Raw genomic sequence first — 14,953 nt, 5'->3', positions numbered from 1 at the left:
TCACAAGCCCACGCTGTCCCGGGCGGGTGGCGGGTCCCGGACCCGCCTGCACGCAGACTGGCCGCCAGAGGCTGACGGGCAGGGGACGGCCGGCCCCAGTCACCCCACCCCACCCCCCCTGCCCCATCACGCGGGGGCAAATTTCACCCCTTCCCCAATTTACTCTCTTTCACTATTTCCCTTTTAAATCTGACACCTTCATTTATGCATCTACCGGCTTGCTTTTGCTTTGCTTTGTTTTCTTCTAGTCTCAGCGCTGACGGTCCCTTAATCCCCATCCCCTGGAAGTCTGAACCCTTTGCAACAGCATCTGTATGTTTGCCCCTCCCCCGCTGAACTCAGGCTCGGAGCTCTCTGTCCGCAATTTCCCGGTGGCGCGTTAACATTTCCTTGCCACACTTGTGCCAACAGGTAACTTTTTTCAGACCAGATTTTCACTGGGGAACGTGACCTTGAGTCTTTCTTTTTTTTTTTAAATCTACACTCACTTTCTTAATGAATTCATCCAGTGTCATAGGCTCAAAACCAATCTCAATGCCGATGAACCCCAACTGCGTTTCTCCTGTCCTGAGCCTCCTCTGAGCTACAGACTCGTGTCTTCTGCCCACATCTCTCCATAGATGACTAACCATCTCCTACACAGCAAGTCCAGAACGCTTCTCCCAAACCTACTCGTCCCCGGCTTTTACCCATCCCAGTTACTAGAAGCCATTGTCAGTTGTCTGGGCCTTGGGAGTCCTCCTGTACTCCCTTTCTTCCTCCATCTGCACCTTCAGTCTGTCAACACATCCTTCAGAATGTACCTAGAATAGATGTACAGTCCTACCATTTCTCCCAACCCCCACTGTCACCACCCCGGTCCAGTCCTGGATTATGTCAGAAGCCTCCTAATTGGTCTCTCTGCATTGAGTAGAGACAGGCTATTTTCCCTTTCTCTGTTATTTCATGTGAGTTAGGTGGGGTTATTTTTTTTTTAAGGATTTGAATTTTATAGTTTATAGATAACAATACAACATTTTTAGTATGTATTTTGAGAATTGTGACCTTTAAACCAGTAGATAAAGCTCCGTAAGTGCCTTACTATTAAGCTAAAAATCAAAAGATGCCCTTTAGCTTTCTGAGGCTTAGGACAGTGTCTCTGGATAGAGCTATGGCAAGAACATTAAAACTAACTGATTTTAGGGAAGAAATAAAGAATCTGTAGACTTCTTCCCAGTGAGAAAAAGAAGTCGTGGAGGAATTTTACACTCTGTTAGTAGTCTTTCTTGTTTGGTGTTTTAGAGAAGCACCAAGAGAGGTGAATTGAAATGGGGACACAGTAGCATTCCTGGGCTGATCCCTTTGGTAGCAAGTCCTGTCAGTCACAGAGTGATGCAATGACTGACAAGACTTGTCCGCTACTCTCTGGGAGCGGATGGCCCCGCCCACCTGTCCCCTGGCCAATCGCAAACGCCCACTTTCGTTTTCTTTTTTTTCCATCCCGTGAAACCCTGACTGAGGAAAGGAGCAACAGTAGAACAATTGCGATTTGCAAAGGGTTTGTGGGATGTTCCACTCTCCCGAGGCTCCTCCTCATCCCGCGTGCTTTCACGTCCCAGAGCCTCTTAAAGCCACAGGAGGGGACTCTCCTCCAGCTCCAGCCACCACCGCAGCAAGTTCCCCTGTGCGTTGGGTCTTACCCCCTCCTGCTTGCTGTTACTTTTGGCTGCCCATTCTTTCACCCGTGTCATCACCTCTCCCATCTCTGCTGGCTCTTTCCCTTGGCTTTTAAACATGTTTAAGACCTCCCATTCCAATCCCAAAGAAAGGCAATGCCAAACAGTGCTTAAACTACCGCACAATTACACTTATCTCACGGGCTAGTAAAGTAATGCTCAAAATTCTCCAAGCCAGGCTTAAGCAAAACGTGAACCGTGAACTTTCAGATGTTCAAGCTGGTTTTAGGAAAGGCAGAGAAACCAGAGATCAAATTACCAACATCCCCTGGATCATTGAAAAAGCAAGAGAGTTCCAGAAAAACATCTATTTCTGCTTTATTGACTATGCCAAAGCCTTTGACTGTGTGGATCACAATGAACTGTGGAAAATTCTGAAAGAGATGGGAATACCAGACCACCTGATCTGCCTCTTGAGAAACCTATATGCAGGTTAGGAAGCAACAGTTAGAACTGGACATGGAACAACAGACTGGTTCCAAACAGAAAAAGGAGTACGTCAAGGCTGTATATTGTCACCCTGCTTATTTAACTTCTATGCAGAGTACATCATGAGAAACGCTGGGCTGGAAGAAGCACAAGCTGGAATCAAGATTGCCGGGAGAAATATCAATCACCTCAGATATGCAGATGACACCACCCTTATGGCAGAAAGTGAAGAGGAACTAAAAAGCCTCTTGATAAAAGTGAAAGAGGAGAGTGAAAAAGTTGGCTTAAAGCTCAACATTCAGAAAACGAAGATCATGGCATCCGGTCCCATCACTTCATGGGAAATAGATGGGGAAACAGTGGAAACAGTGTCAGACTTTATTTTTGGGGGCTCCAAAATCACTGTAGGTGGTGATTGGAGCCATGAAATTAAAAGACGCTTACTCCTTGGAAGGAAAGTTCTGACCAACCTAGATAGCATATTGAAAAGCAGAGACGTTACTTTGCCAACAAAGGTCCGTCTAGTCGAGGCTATGGTTTTTCCAGTGGTCATGTATGGATTTAAGAGTTGGACTGTGAAGAAAGCTGAGTGCCAAAGAATTGATGCTTTTGAACTGTGGTGTTGGAGAAGACTCTTGAGAGTTCCTTGGACTGCAAGGAGATCCAACCAGTCCATTCTGAAGGAGATCAGTCCTGGGATTTCTTTGGAAGGACTGATGCTAAAGCTGAAACTCCAATACTTTGGCCACCTGATGCGAAGAGTTGACTCACTGGAAAAGACTCTGATGCTGGGAGGGATTGGGGGCAGGAGGAGAAGGGGACGACAGAGGATGAGATGGCTTTATGGCATCACCGACTCAATGGACATGAGTTTGGGTGAACTCCGGGAGTTGGTGATGGACAGGGAGGCCTGGCATGCTGCAATTCATGGGGTCGCTAAGAGTTGGACACGACTGAGCGACTGAACTGAACTGAACTGAAGACCTCCCATCACAAAAGAAAGAGAAACAAGCTCCCTGACCCGCCCCTCTTCATTTTCTAGTTAATAACTGTCGACTAAAAAAACATGCACAACGTGAGAGCAGCAAGTTAAGTTTTATGTGGGGCAAAATGAGGACTGCAGCCCGGGGAGGCAGCACCTCAGATAGCTCTGAGAGACTGCCCTAAAGAGGCAGTGCTGTGCTTAGTCACCCAGTCGTGTCCAACTCTTTGTGACCCTGTGGATTGCAGCCCATCAGGCTCCTTTGGCCAGGAGATTAACCAGGCAAGAATGCTGGAGTTGGTAACCATTCCCTTCTACAGGGGAGCTTCCTGACTCAGGGATAGAATCCAGGTCTCCTGCATCACAGGTGGATTCTTTACCACCTGAGCCACCAGGGAAGCCTGAAGAGGCAGTGGGGGAAGATCAATACATAAGATTTTGGTGAAGGGGGAGCCAAAGCAATGAAGTACTAACTTTAAAAAAGGTTCTCTGCTAGTCACTAACTTTAAAAAAGGTTTAGTGCTTTTCTAGATATGAGGAGATGCAAAGATTGAGATCATGCAGTCAGTTCCTGAAAATATCTATCTAAAGACTTGTCCCATGTTTCCTTGGAGCACAGAGTGCCTCACTCTCCACCCTATATTCCCTTCAGGGAGTGTTGAAGGTCAGTAGCTGCAGCACAGGCAGATGGCAAATGTCCTTCTTGTTTTTTGTGTGTGTGCACTAAATCACTTCAGTCATGTCCAACTCTTTGCAACTCCATGGACTGTAGCCCACCAGGCTCCTCTGTTCATGGGATTCTCCAGGCAAGAATACTGGAGTGGGTTGCCATTCCCTCCTCCAAGGGATCTTCCAGACCTAGGAATTGAACTCACATATCTTACATCTCCTGCATTGGCAGGCAGATTCTCCACCACTAGCGTCACCTGTTGTTATTCAGTTGCTGCCAAATGCTCTTGGCAAGTGCCAGTTTGTAGTTGACATGTCCAATTTCTCATCCCCCTCGACAGGCAAACTTTGGTAAAGAATCGCGGTATTCAGTGTATCCATTCCTCATCTCTCATTCCTCAGCCTGCTCCAGTCTGCCCTCCACTCTCACCTCTGCATTAAAACAAGAACCGCTAATCAGACATCCCTGGCCATTCAGTCTTGCTCAGTCTCCCAGCAGCATTTAAGTCTGACCCCACAGCAAAGGGCTGCCTTCCCTCGGCCCCTGTGCCCTCAGCCTTCACACTTCCTGCTCCCATCCCAGCTGCTGTCCTCTCCTGGCTTCTTAGCACTGCAGTTCCTCAAAGTGCAGTGTCCTCCCCTCAGGCCCCCAGATTCCAACACTAGGCACAAATCCATGCCCACCATCTCTATGCTCTTGGCCCCCCAACTTGATCTCTCCACTTGGCATCTTCTGAGTTCAACCCATAGGTCAAGCTGTTGGGTGGCAACACAACTTAATACCTCTCAGACCCCCTGCAACTTAGCACACACAAGCCCTGATGGTCTCCCCCACCCACCCCACTGGCACCCCTGCACTGGAATCCAGGATTCCTCCTTGACATTTTCCCTCCCGCCAGCATCCAGTGGGCCTCCATGCCCCAGTGACATTGTCCCCCATGCATCTTTCAGATCATCGCAGGCACCTCGGTCCAAGCTCCCGCCTTCCTTAGTCCCGCCTTCTGCATCCACTACTCTCTGACATTTCCCTCTTCTGTTCTCCATCTTGCACAGGGATGGAGAATGCAGCCAGAGTCACCTGTTCAGAAGGCAGCTCATCATATCCCCCTTCCCCAGCCTCTCTCTCTTCTTAGTGCTAGCTGTCTGTTCCTCTTGGATGAATGAGCCATATCATAAATGTGCCTTCTGATGACCTGAAGCTTGCTCACCTCTTGGACCTCTGGAGACCCATCTGCACCCCCTGGAGTTTCTCACTGGGCCCCAAACATGGGGCCCTCCTCCATCGACAAGCCCTGGTGCTGCCTCCTCTGTCCACACCATTCTTCCCTCATACCAAACATTTCTTTCTGCCCAGGCAGTTCCCACTGACCCCCTATATCTCAGTCAGCTGGCACTGCTCTAGAGAAGCTTCCCAGGTCACTGTCTGGATCAGGTTTTTTTGTCACGTGTCCTCACAGACTTGTAGCTCTTTGCTTTAAAACACATAGAACAGTCACTACAGTGATTATTTTATTACTGACATACTAGCTCCACAAAAACAGACACATTTCTGTGTTCACTATACCCTCCACACCTCACACAGCTCCTGGCACGTGGTAAGCACTCAACTGTGTGTTGAAAGAGTGAATGAATGAACATCCAAATGTGTAAGATCAAATATGGGATATTTTTATGGAATTTTATTAAACATTGTAATGAAAAAGAGTCAGGTCAACACTGGAAATTAAAAAGATATGTGGCAGCAGCTGGGAGGAAGAGCTAAAAGTTTACACATCTATAAATTTAGCCCTAGAATGTTGAATTTTTCTGTAGCCCATGCAATAGTTGGGCTTCCCTGGTGGCTCAGACAGTAAAGAACCTGCCTACAGTGCAGTAGACCCAGGGTCAGGAAGATCCCCTGCAGAACGAAATGGTTACCCACTCCAGTATACTTGCCTGGAGAATCCCTGGACAGAGGAGCTTGGTGGGCTACAGTCATGGAGTCGAAAAGAGTCCCCCATGACTGAGCGAGACTGAGCACAGACAAGTGTGGTAGTTGCATTTGCCACTGCTTGGTGGGAGTAGAACTTCTAACCCTGAAGGTGCTTCTTTGGGAGGCCTAGTCTGGTAATGGATTTGAACAGTTTGTCAAAAATAAATAAAATACATAAAATTGTTAAATACCCAAAACCTACATAATTTGTCTATAACCATCCAAACCTTGAACATGGCACAATTCCATGTTATCCAAGAAAGCTTGCAACTTCTGATGTATATAGATATATTTAATGGATGGATTTTCGTGCTGGACTAAACCTTAGACATCACTGAAAGCAGAAATTTTCATACATTAAACCACTGAGACCAGACAGCTAGATATACTGCCAAGAGCAAGAGCTCAGATGCCACACAAGCCTTTTTCCCTTCTATAGTATGCTCTCTTTCTTCTCAACCCTGTGTTCATTCTTAAACTGCCTTTCTTCACTATTAGAGAGATCACATTTCTGAAGCCAAAAGTTGGGACACATCATCTTATTTATTTTTAATTGGCGGATAATTGCTTTACAATATTGTGTTGGTTTCTGCCATTACTGTTGTTCAGTTGCTAGGTCATGACTGACTCTTGCAACCCCATAGACTGTAGCCCACCAGGCTCCTCTGTCCATAGGATTTCCCAAGAATACTGGAGTGGGTTGCCATTTCCTGCTCCAGGGTATCTTCTTGACCCAGAGATGGAACCCAGGTCTCCTGCATTAGCAGGCAGATTCTTCACCACTGAGCCACCTGGAAGTTCTGGTTTCTGTCATACAGCAACATGAATCAGCCATATGTATACATACATCCCGTCCTTCTTAAACCTCCCTCCCTCCTGCCACCCCATCCCACCCCTCCATGTCATTGCAGAGCACTGGGTTGAGCTCCCTGGGTTATACAGCAACTTCCCACTGACTGCCATTACCCATGGCAATGCATATTCAATGCTACTCTGCCAGTCTGTCCCATCCTCTCCTTCCCCCACTGGAACATCATCTTAAAAGTGGATACAATGTTCAAAATCATGTTCTTGAAAACCCTAAAATACATGATCATCTTACGTATGTAACACTGGTTTTGTAAGCTAAAGGAAGAGCTTTTGTATTCATTTTACATTCTGCTGAACTTTGTGTCAAACAGTTCAGGCTTTTCCTCCTGTAGAATGACCCTCAACCTGGGTCCAGCTGGTGTCTCCCCGTGACCCAACTCAGGCCAGTTCCTGGCAGGGAGATTTCAGGAATGACCCTTTCCCCTTAGCAGTCTCCAGGGGGCATATGAGATCCACCTGTCCCACTGGTGGTTCAGGCCTTGCTGACCAGATGACGATCAAGGTGTCTGCCAGGTTTCTGCACAAAGCCACCCTCTTTCCATGTTTTTGGTTAGTATTATGCACAATCCTGTTCCTTATCAGACTTACACTCACTGGCACTTAGCATTCAATGCAGGTCCTGCCTGTTTCAACTAACTCCCTGATAGGCATCAGTCATTGTTTCTTTCCTCTGTTCCTTCTACATTTATTAGCTGTCATTGTGCCATAAGGAAGAGCTTTCTCTTCCTTTCTCTATTTATTTATTCATTTGTATTAGTATGGACTCATAGGTTCCTATCTTATTTAACAGGTTGTCATCTTATTTCATCCTTATTTATTTTGATGTTCAAATTGTCCTAGATTTAATGGGAGAATACTTCAAGTTGGCTTCCATGTCCTTTAAGCACATACCAGCTTTATCTTGAACTTTACCTGATCCATGCCTGGAATTACCCGTTTCTCCAAGGAACTCTGATTCGAGTTAGTAGTTGTTGTTCAGTCACTGAGGTGTCCAACTCTTTGTGACCCTGTGGACTGCAGCACACCAGGCTTCCTTGTCCTTCACCATCTCCTGGAGTTTGCTCAAACTCATGTTCATTGAGTCAGTGATGCCACCCAACCATCTCATCCTCTGTCGCCGCCTTCTCCTGCCCTCAATCCCTCCCAGCACCAGGATCTTTTCCAATGAGTCAGCTCTTTGCATCAGGTGGCCAAAGTATTGGAGCTTTGGCTTCTGTATCAGTCCTTCCAATGAACATTCAGGGTTGATTTCCTTTTGTAAAGAATGGTATTTAGTGAAGAATGGAGGTCAGTGTGCTCATTGTTACAGGGGTGTCATTGTTTCTAGGTCCTCAACAGAGTTAGGAAAAATACACACACACACACATCTGTATTTCTATATCTGTCCCTGTGTGTATAAAATGTGTGTGTATGTGTATGTATATATATATATATATATATATATATATATATATATATATAAAAACCTAACACTTCAGGGTTATTTTGAGCCTTCCCCCTCTCTGTGTAAGTAAAACTCTCTCAGGCAGAAAACAACTTGATTTCCTCAATGATCTTATTTGCTCTGTGTAGATAATCTCCCGATCTTGCTGTCATCTTTTGTCACCCACTGCCCCCTACACACATCATCTCCTCCCTACCCAGCTTTCTCAGCCTCCAGCCATGCCACCACTCCACCAATGCCTTTGCACCAGACAGCCTTCTTGGTTTTTAGAATCTCCACCCTGAGTGTTTGATGAGAGAGCTGGCTAGTTTCTCTAGCTAGTTTTTCCAAAGCAAACAATCCCACCAGCTTTCCAGAGTTGGTGATCTTTTTTCTAGATGTAGTCTGGACCAGGTATAGAAAGCTTCTTTTGAGAACATTAAGTTACTTTCCCAAAGCACTTGAAGTTACCCTCTTCTTTGACTTTAAACTGTATAATACTTTATCTTTTTATTTTACATTTTAATAGCCTATTTTAGTCTCATTTTGATTCATAATGATTTTCAAGACAATCTCTAATAGTTTCCTGTCATTGCTCTAACAAATACCACAAGCCCAGTGACTTAAACCAATACAAATCTGTTCTGGAGGTCGGCAGTCTGAAATGTGTCTCATGAGGCTAAAAATTAAGATATCAGCAGGGCTGGATCCTTCCAGGCATTCAGGGAAGAATCCATCCCCTTGCCTCTTACATCTTCTAGAAAAGACTATATTTGGCCTATGACCCCTTCCTCCATCTTCGAAGCCAGCATAAAAACGAATGGGGATATCACTGCAGTGCACAGACTTCTCATCGAGTGGCTTCTTTTATTGAGGAGCACAGGCTGCAGGCACACTAGCTTCCATAGCTATGCACACAGGCTCAATTGCTCTGTGGCATGTGGAATCTTCCTGGACCAGGTATCAAACCTGTGTCCCCTGCATTGGCAGGCGGATTCTTATCCACTGTATCACCAGGGAAGTGGTAAAAAACTTTTTTTATATTTTTGGTTGTCTCTGTTGCTGTAATGTGCTTGGTATATAATGTGTTCATACCCTTCGCCCATTTTACTCATGGATTATCATGAGTTCTTTATAAATTAAGGAGTTGAGTTAGCTGTTTGTCATATATGTTGAGAGTAGTCTTCCCAGTTTCTGATGTGCCTTTTAAGTTTATGACTTATTTTTTGTTATAGAGAAGTTTTAAAATTTTTATATATGCACCCAACATGCTGCTGCTGCTGCTAAGTCACTTCAGTCGTGTCCGACTCCGTGAGACGCATAGACGGCAGCCCACCAGGCTCCCCCGTCCCTGGGATTCTCCAGGCAAGAACACTGGAGTGGGTTGCCATTTCCTTCTCCAATGCATGAAAGTGAAAAGTGAAAGGGAAGTCGATCAGTCTTGTCCAACTCTTCGTGATCCCATGGGCTGCAGCCTACCAGGCTCCTCTGTCCATGGGATTTTCCAAGCAAGAGTACTGGAGTGGGGTGCCATCGCCTTCTCCGCAATGCTATGAGACTAGAAATACCTACAAGGCAAAAAAAAGGCAAGAACACAAACACATGGAGGCTATCTGCTACTAACTAACCAAAGGGTCACTGAAGAAATCAGGATAAAAAAAAAATACCTGGAGACAAATGAAATTGAAAACACAAGGATCCAAAAGCAGCAAAAGCAGTTCTAAGAGGGAAGCTTACAGTGGTACAAGCTTACCTCAGGAAACAAACAAAAACAATTCTCAAATAAAACTTAACCATACCACTAAAGAACAAGGAAAAGAACAAATGAAACCCAAAATTGGTAGAAGGAAATAAATCAAAAAGATCAGAGCAGAAATGAAATAGAGACTAAAAAAAAAAAAGTCTAAAGAATAGAAAAGATCAGTTAAACTAAGAGCTGGTTCTTTGAAAAGATACACAAAATTGTTAAATCTTTACCAAACTCACCGAGAAAAAAAAAGAGGGTCCAAATCAATAAAATTAGAAATGAAAAAGAAGTTACAACTAATACCACAGAAATACAAAGGATCATGAGATGACTACAGCCAGCTGTATGCCAATAAAATGTAAAACCTAGACGAAATGGACAAATTATCAGAGAAATGTAAAATCTCCCAAGACTGAATCATGGAAAAATAGAAAATAATAAACAGGCCAATTACTAGTAATTAAATTGAATCAATAATGTGAAAAAAAAAAACTCTCAGCTAACAAAAGTTCAGGACAAGATGGCTTCACAGGTGAATTCTATGAAACATTTAGAGGAGAGTTAACACCTGTCCTTCTCAAATGATTCCAAAAAATTGCAGAGGAAGGAAAAATAAAACAAACTAGTGAATATAACAAAAAAGAAAAAGAAACTCACAGGTATAGAGAAGAAGCTAATCGTTACCAGTGAGGAGAGGGAGTAGGGAAAAGGCAAGATGGGGTAAGGGATTAAGAAGTATAAATTAGTATGTATATAATAAATAAGCTACAAGGAAATATTGTACAGCACAAGGAATATAGCCAGAATTTTATAATAACTATAAATGGAGTACAATATTTTAAAATTGTGAGAATCACTTTGTTGTACCCCTGAAAGATATAATATTATAAATCAACTTTACCTCAATAAAAAAACTTCTTAAAATTTTGTGCTGTTTTTCTAATTGTTTCCTTTGTGGTTTGTGGGCTTTATTTCTTGCCACCCCCCATGTTTTCTTTTAACATTTGTTTTTTACATTTACATTTTCAATTCACCTAGTGTTTATTTCAGTGTAAGAAAGGTAATAAGAATTCACTTTTGTTTGATTTCCAGATGGAAGTCTAGTCTGTTGCCCCCACCCCATCATTTCTTGAATGTCTACTCTTCTCCACCTTTATTTTATGCCAAGTTTCCATATGTTTCTGTTTCTGAAGTCTTTATTTCATTATATTGCTCTGTCTATTCAAGCACTAGAATCAAACTCTTTTACTAACTGTAGTTTTATACCTTAGTATCTGATAGAGGTGGTCCTTTCTCATTATTTTTTTCAAAACCTTTTTTGTTCTCATTTTTCATATTTATAACTATGTGAATTTAGTATCATTTTGTCAAGTTTCTAAAAAATTACTCAACATTTTTACTAGGAATATTTTGATTATGTAAATTAAATTAGGGAGAATTTACATCTTTATCACCAAAGTCCTTCCTATATAAGGACACAGTATGTGTTTCCACATACATAAATCTTTTATTTCAGTAGTTTTAAAGTTTTCTTCATATTATTTGTATTATACTTGTATCAGATGCTTTTGATTTTTTAGCTGATATAGTAAGTGGGGTCTTTTCATCTGTTTTCTAAGTCATTTTAATTAACATATAGAAAACATTGCTTTTATATGCATTTAATAACCTATGGCTTTATTGAATTCTCACTATTTTATAATGTTTTATGAGGTTTTCTAAGTTTAAAATTATGTTATCTACACATAATAAATCGGAGAAGGCAATGGCACCCCACTCCAGTACTCTTGCCTGGAAAATCCCATGGACGGAGGAGCCTGGTAGGCTGCAGTCCATGGGGTCGCTAAGAGTCGGACACGACTGAGCATCTTCACTTTCACTTTCATGCATTGGAGAAGGAAATGGCAACCCACTCCAGTGTTCTTGCCTGGAGAATCCCAGGGATGGGGGAGCCTGGTGGGCTTCCGTCTATGGGGTTGCAGAGTCGGACACAATTGTAGTGACTTAGCAGCAGCAGCACATATAATAAATAATTTGCCTTTTTTCCCCAACATTTATACCTGCTATTTTTTCTCATGTCCAATTTCAGTGGCTAGTGCCTACAGAACAATTATTAATCAACAGAAGTGAGCATTGGCACCTTTATCTTAATTTTTACAACACTGTAAATTAATGTTTCACTGTTAAGCATGAGGTTTGCTTTTAGTTTTAGATATGTATTTCTTTATTATATTGGCAAGCATTTATTTAGGGCATTGAGTCGGGTCACTAGTGAGAAGTTTGTCAGGAGTAATGGATATGGAGACAGGAATTAAGCATACAGGCACCCTGAACATTAATTTATTTAATCAATATTTATTGAACACATTATTTCCAAGGAACTCTTCTAGGCACAGAGGATACAGCATAGACAAAACTATCAAAAATACTACCATCATGAAACATATAATTTACAAATCACTTTGATAGAGAAAAAGCCTTATAGTATGTGAAGTATAAAGCAATTCATATGCAAATGAATGAATATTAATAATGATTCAAAACTTTTGTAAAATTTAATTAATTTATTTATTTTACTTTACAGTATTGTGTTGGTTTTGCCATACATTGACTTGAATCTGCCATGAGTGTATATGTGTTCCCCATCCTGAACCCCCCTCCCACTTCCCTCCCCATCCCATCCTTCTGGGTCATCCCAGTGCACCAGCCCCGAGCACCCTGTATCCTGCAGCAAACCTGGACTGGCAATTCGTTTCACATATATTTTACATGTTTCAATGCCATTCTCCCATAACATCCCGCCCTCTCCCTCTCCCACAGAGTCCAAAAGACTGTTCAATACATCTGTGTCTTTTTGGCTGTCTTGCATACAGGGTAATAGTTAACTTCTTTCTAAATTCCATATATATGCATTAGTATACTGTATTGGTGTTTTACTTTCTGGCTTACTTCACTCTATATAATAGGCTCCAGTTTCATCCACCTCATTAGAACTAATTCAAATGTATTCTTTTTAATGGCGGAGTAATATTCCATTGTGTATATGTACCACAGCTTTCTTATCCATCCATCTGCTGATGGACATCTAGGTTAACTTCTTTTATAAATGTTTGTATATGGGCTCTTAAAATTTTACTTCTGTAATATCATTCTAGGTTTTTTGAAATACATTATTTTCTTAAAAAGAAATCAAAACATGTCAAAAAAACACTATCCTGAAAACTTCATAAATACTACAGTGTGAAGACCCCTCCACTCAGGACATAAAGTTGATTTTTCATACACTTTAGGAACATCTGGTAAAGAACACCAGGTATGCATTAATTCATTTTATCTTTATTTTAAATTGTATTCATTTTTATTTTTTGGCTGCGCTGGGTCTACATTGCTGTGTGCAGGCTTTCTCTAGTTGCTGCGAGTTGGGGCTGTTCTTTGTTGCCGTGCACAGACTTCTCACTGGAGTGGCTTCTCTTGTGGAGCAGAGGCTCTAGGCGCATGGGCTTCAGTAGTTGCAACACGTGGGCTCAGTAGTTGTGACGCAGGGGCTTAGTTGCCCTTCAGCATGTGGAATCTTCCCAGACCAAAGACTGAACCCATGTCTCCTGCATTGGCAGATGGATTCTTATCCACTCCACCACAAGGAAGTCCACATTTATTCATTTTAAAACATTTTTGCTTGTGTTTATTTTTCGGTTGGCCTTGTTATAAAAGCAGAATTGAGCAACTATACAACACTGTAGAATTCAGAATTATTCAGATATAAATCTTGCTCTTCAGCAATCTTATTTCTCATTCTATAATTAAATGAATGTGATTTACAAATTTATTGTATATATAAGCAGACACCCCTTTTCACTACAGTGCATTCCAGAAAAATCATATCATCAAAAGATTCACCATTTTCCATTAGTCTTTTTAATTGTGGGTTATATTCCTGAGTCATTGTTGTTGCTGTTCAGTCGCTAAGTTGTGTCCAACTCTTTGGGACCCCATGGACTGCAGCATGTGAGGCCTCCCTGTCCGTCCCCATCTCCCAGAGTTTGTCCAAGTTCATGTCCATTGAATCGATGATGCCACCCAATCATCCCATTCTCTGCACTCTCTTCTCCTTTTGTCGTCAGTCTCTCCCAGCATCGGGGTCTTTTCCAATGAGTCAGCTCTTTGCATCAGGTGGCCAAAGTACTGGAACTTCAGTTTCAGCATCAGTCCTTCCAATGAGGATTCAGGGTTGATTTCCAAAAAGCATTCAGGGTTGATTCCCTTAGGATTACCTGGTTTGATCTTGCATTCCAAGGGACTCTCAAGAGTCTTCTCCAGCACCACAATTTGAAAGCATCAATTCTTTGGTGATCAGCCTTCTTTATGGTCCAACTCTCACATCTCTACATGACTACTAGAAAGACCATAGCTTTGACTATATGGACCTTTGTTGGTAAACTGATGTCTTTGCTTTTTAAAATGCACAGATTGCCATATATCATAGCCTTCCTTCTAAGAAGTGTGTTCTAATTTCATGACTACAGTCACCATTTGTAGTGATTTTGGAGACCAAGAAGAGAAAATCTATCACTGCTTCCACTTTTTCCCCTTCTATTTGCCATGAAGTCATGGGACCTGATGCCATGATTTTAGTTTTTATATGTTGAGTTTTAAGCCAACTTTTTCACTCTCCTCTTTCACTTGCATCAAGAGGCTCTTTAGTTCCTCTTCATTTTCTGCCATAAGGGTGGTGTCATCTGCATATCTGAGGTTTTTGATATTTCTCCCAGCAATCTTGATTCCAGCTTGTGCTTCATCCAGCCTGGCATTCCACATGATGTACTCTGCATGTAAGTTAAATAAGCAGGATGACAATATACAGCCTTGTCATTCTCCTTTCCCAAATCTGAACCAGCCAGCTGTTTCATGTCAGGTTCTGTTTCCTCTTGACCTGCAATTCCGGAGTCATACGTAACAGCAAAGAGGCTACTAATACTATAAACTCTATAATGATAGAAACATAGTGAAATCATGCTTCAAGTGCAATAAAATGGGAATCGTTATACTGTAAACACTGATTGTTCAAAATGTAAATGCAACTGAAAATCTGAACTGTACACTATCATAAATTGGATATATCAAGATGTAGCATGCTGTATGTTCCCCA

The 14,953-nt window shown here is 42.3% G+C and overlaps 1 protein-coding gene across 2 annotated transcripts in view; it reads left to right on the top strand.

Annotated features, from left to right (window-relative positions):
• The first annotated feature begins 263 nt into the window (after nucleotides 1-263).
• The window catches only part of LCA5L (lebercilin LCA5 like), a 41,669-nt gene continuing 26,979 nt past the window's right edge, over nucleotides 264-14,953 (top strand). The window contains exons 1-2 of one of the 2 annotated variants that reach the window (XM_070387179.1): nucleotides 264-411; nucleotides 12,963-13,120. The gene's annotated coding sequence lies outside the window, so the exon portion shown is untranslated. The remainder of the gene's footprint in view (nucleotides 412-12,962; nucleotides 13,121-14,953) is intronic. The other variant, XM_070387249.1, reaches the window with a different exon arrangement.

Source organism: Bos mutus, chromosome 1, assembly GCF_027580195.1.
Source record: "Bos mutus isolate GX-2022 chromosome 1, NWIPB_WYAK_1.1, whole genome shotgun sequence".
Classification (NCBI taxonomy): Eukaryota; Metazoa; Chordata; class Mammalia; order Artiodactyla; family Bovidae; genus Bos; species Bos mutus.
Note: the sequence above shows the minus strand (reverse complement) of the source record. Positions and strands in the feature narration are given on the sequence as shown.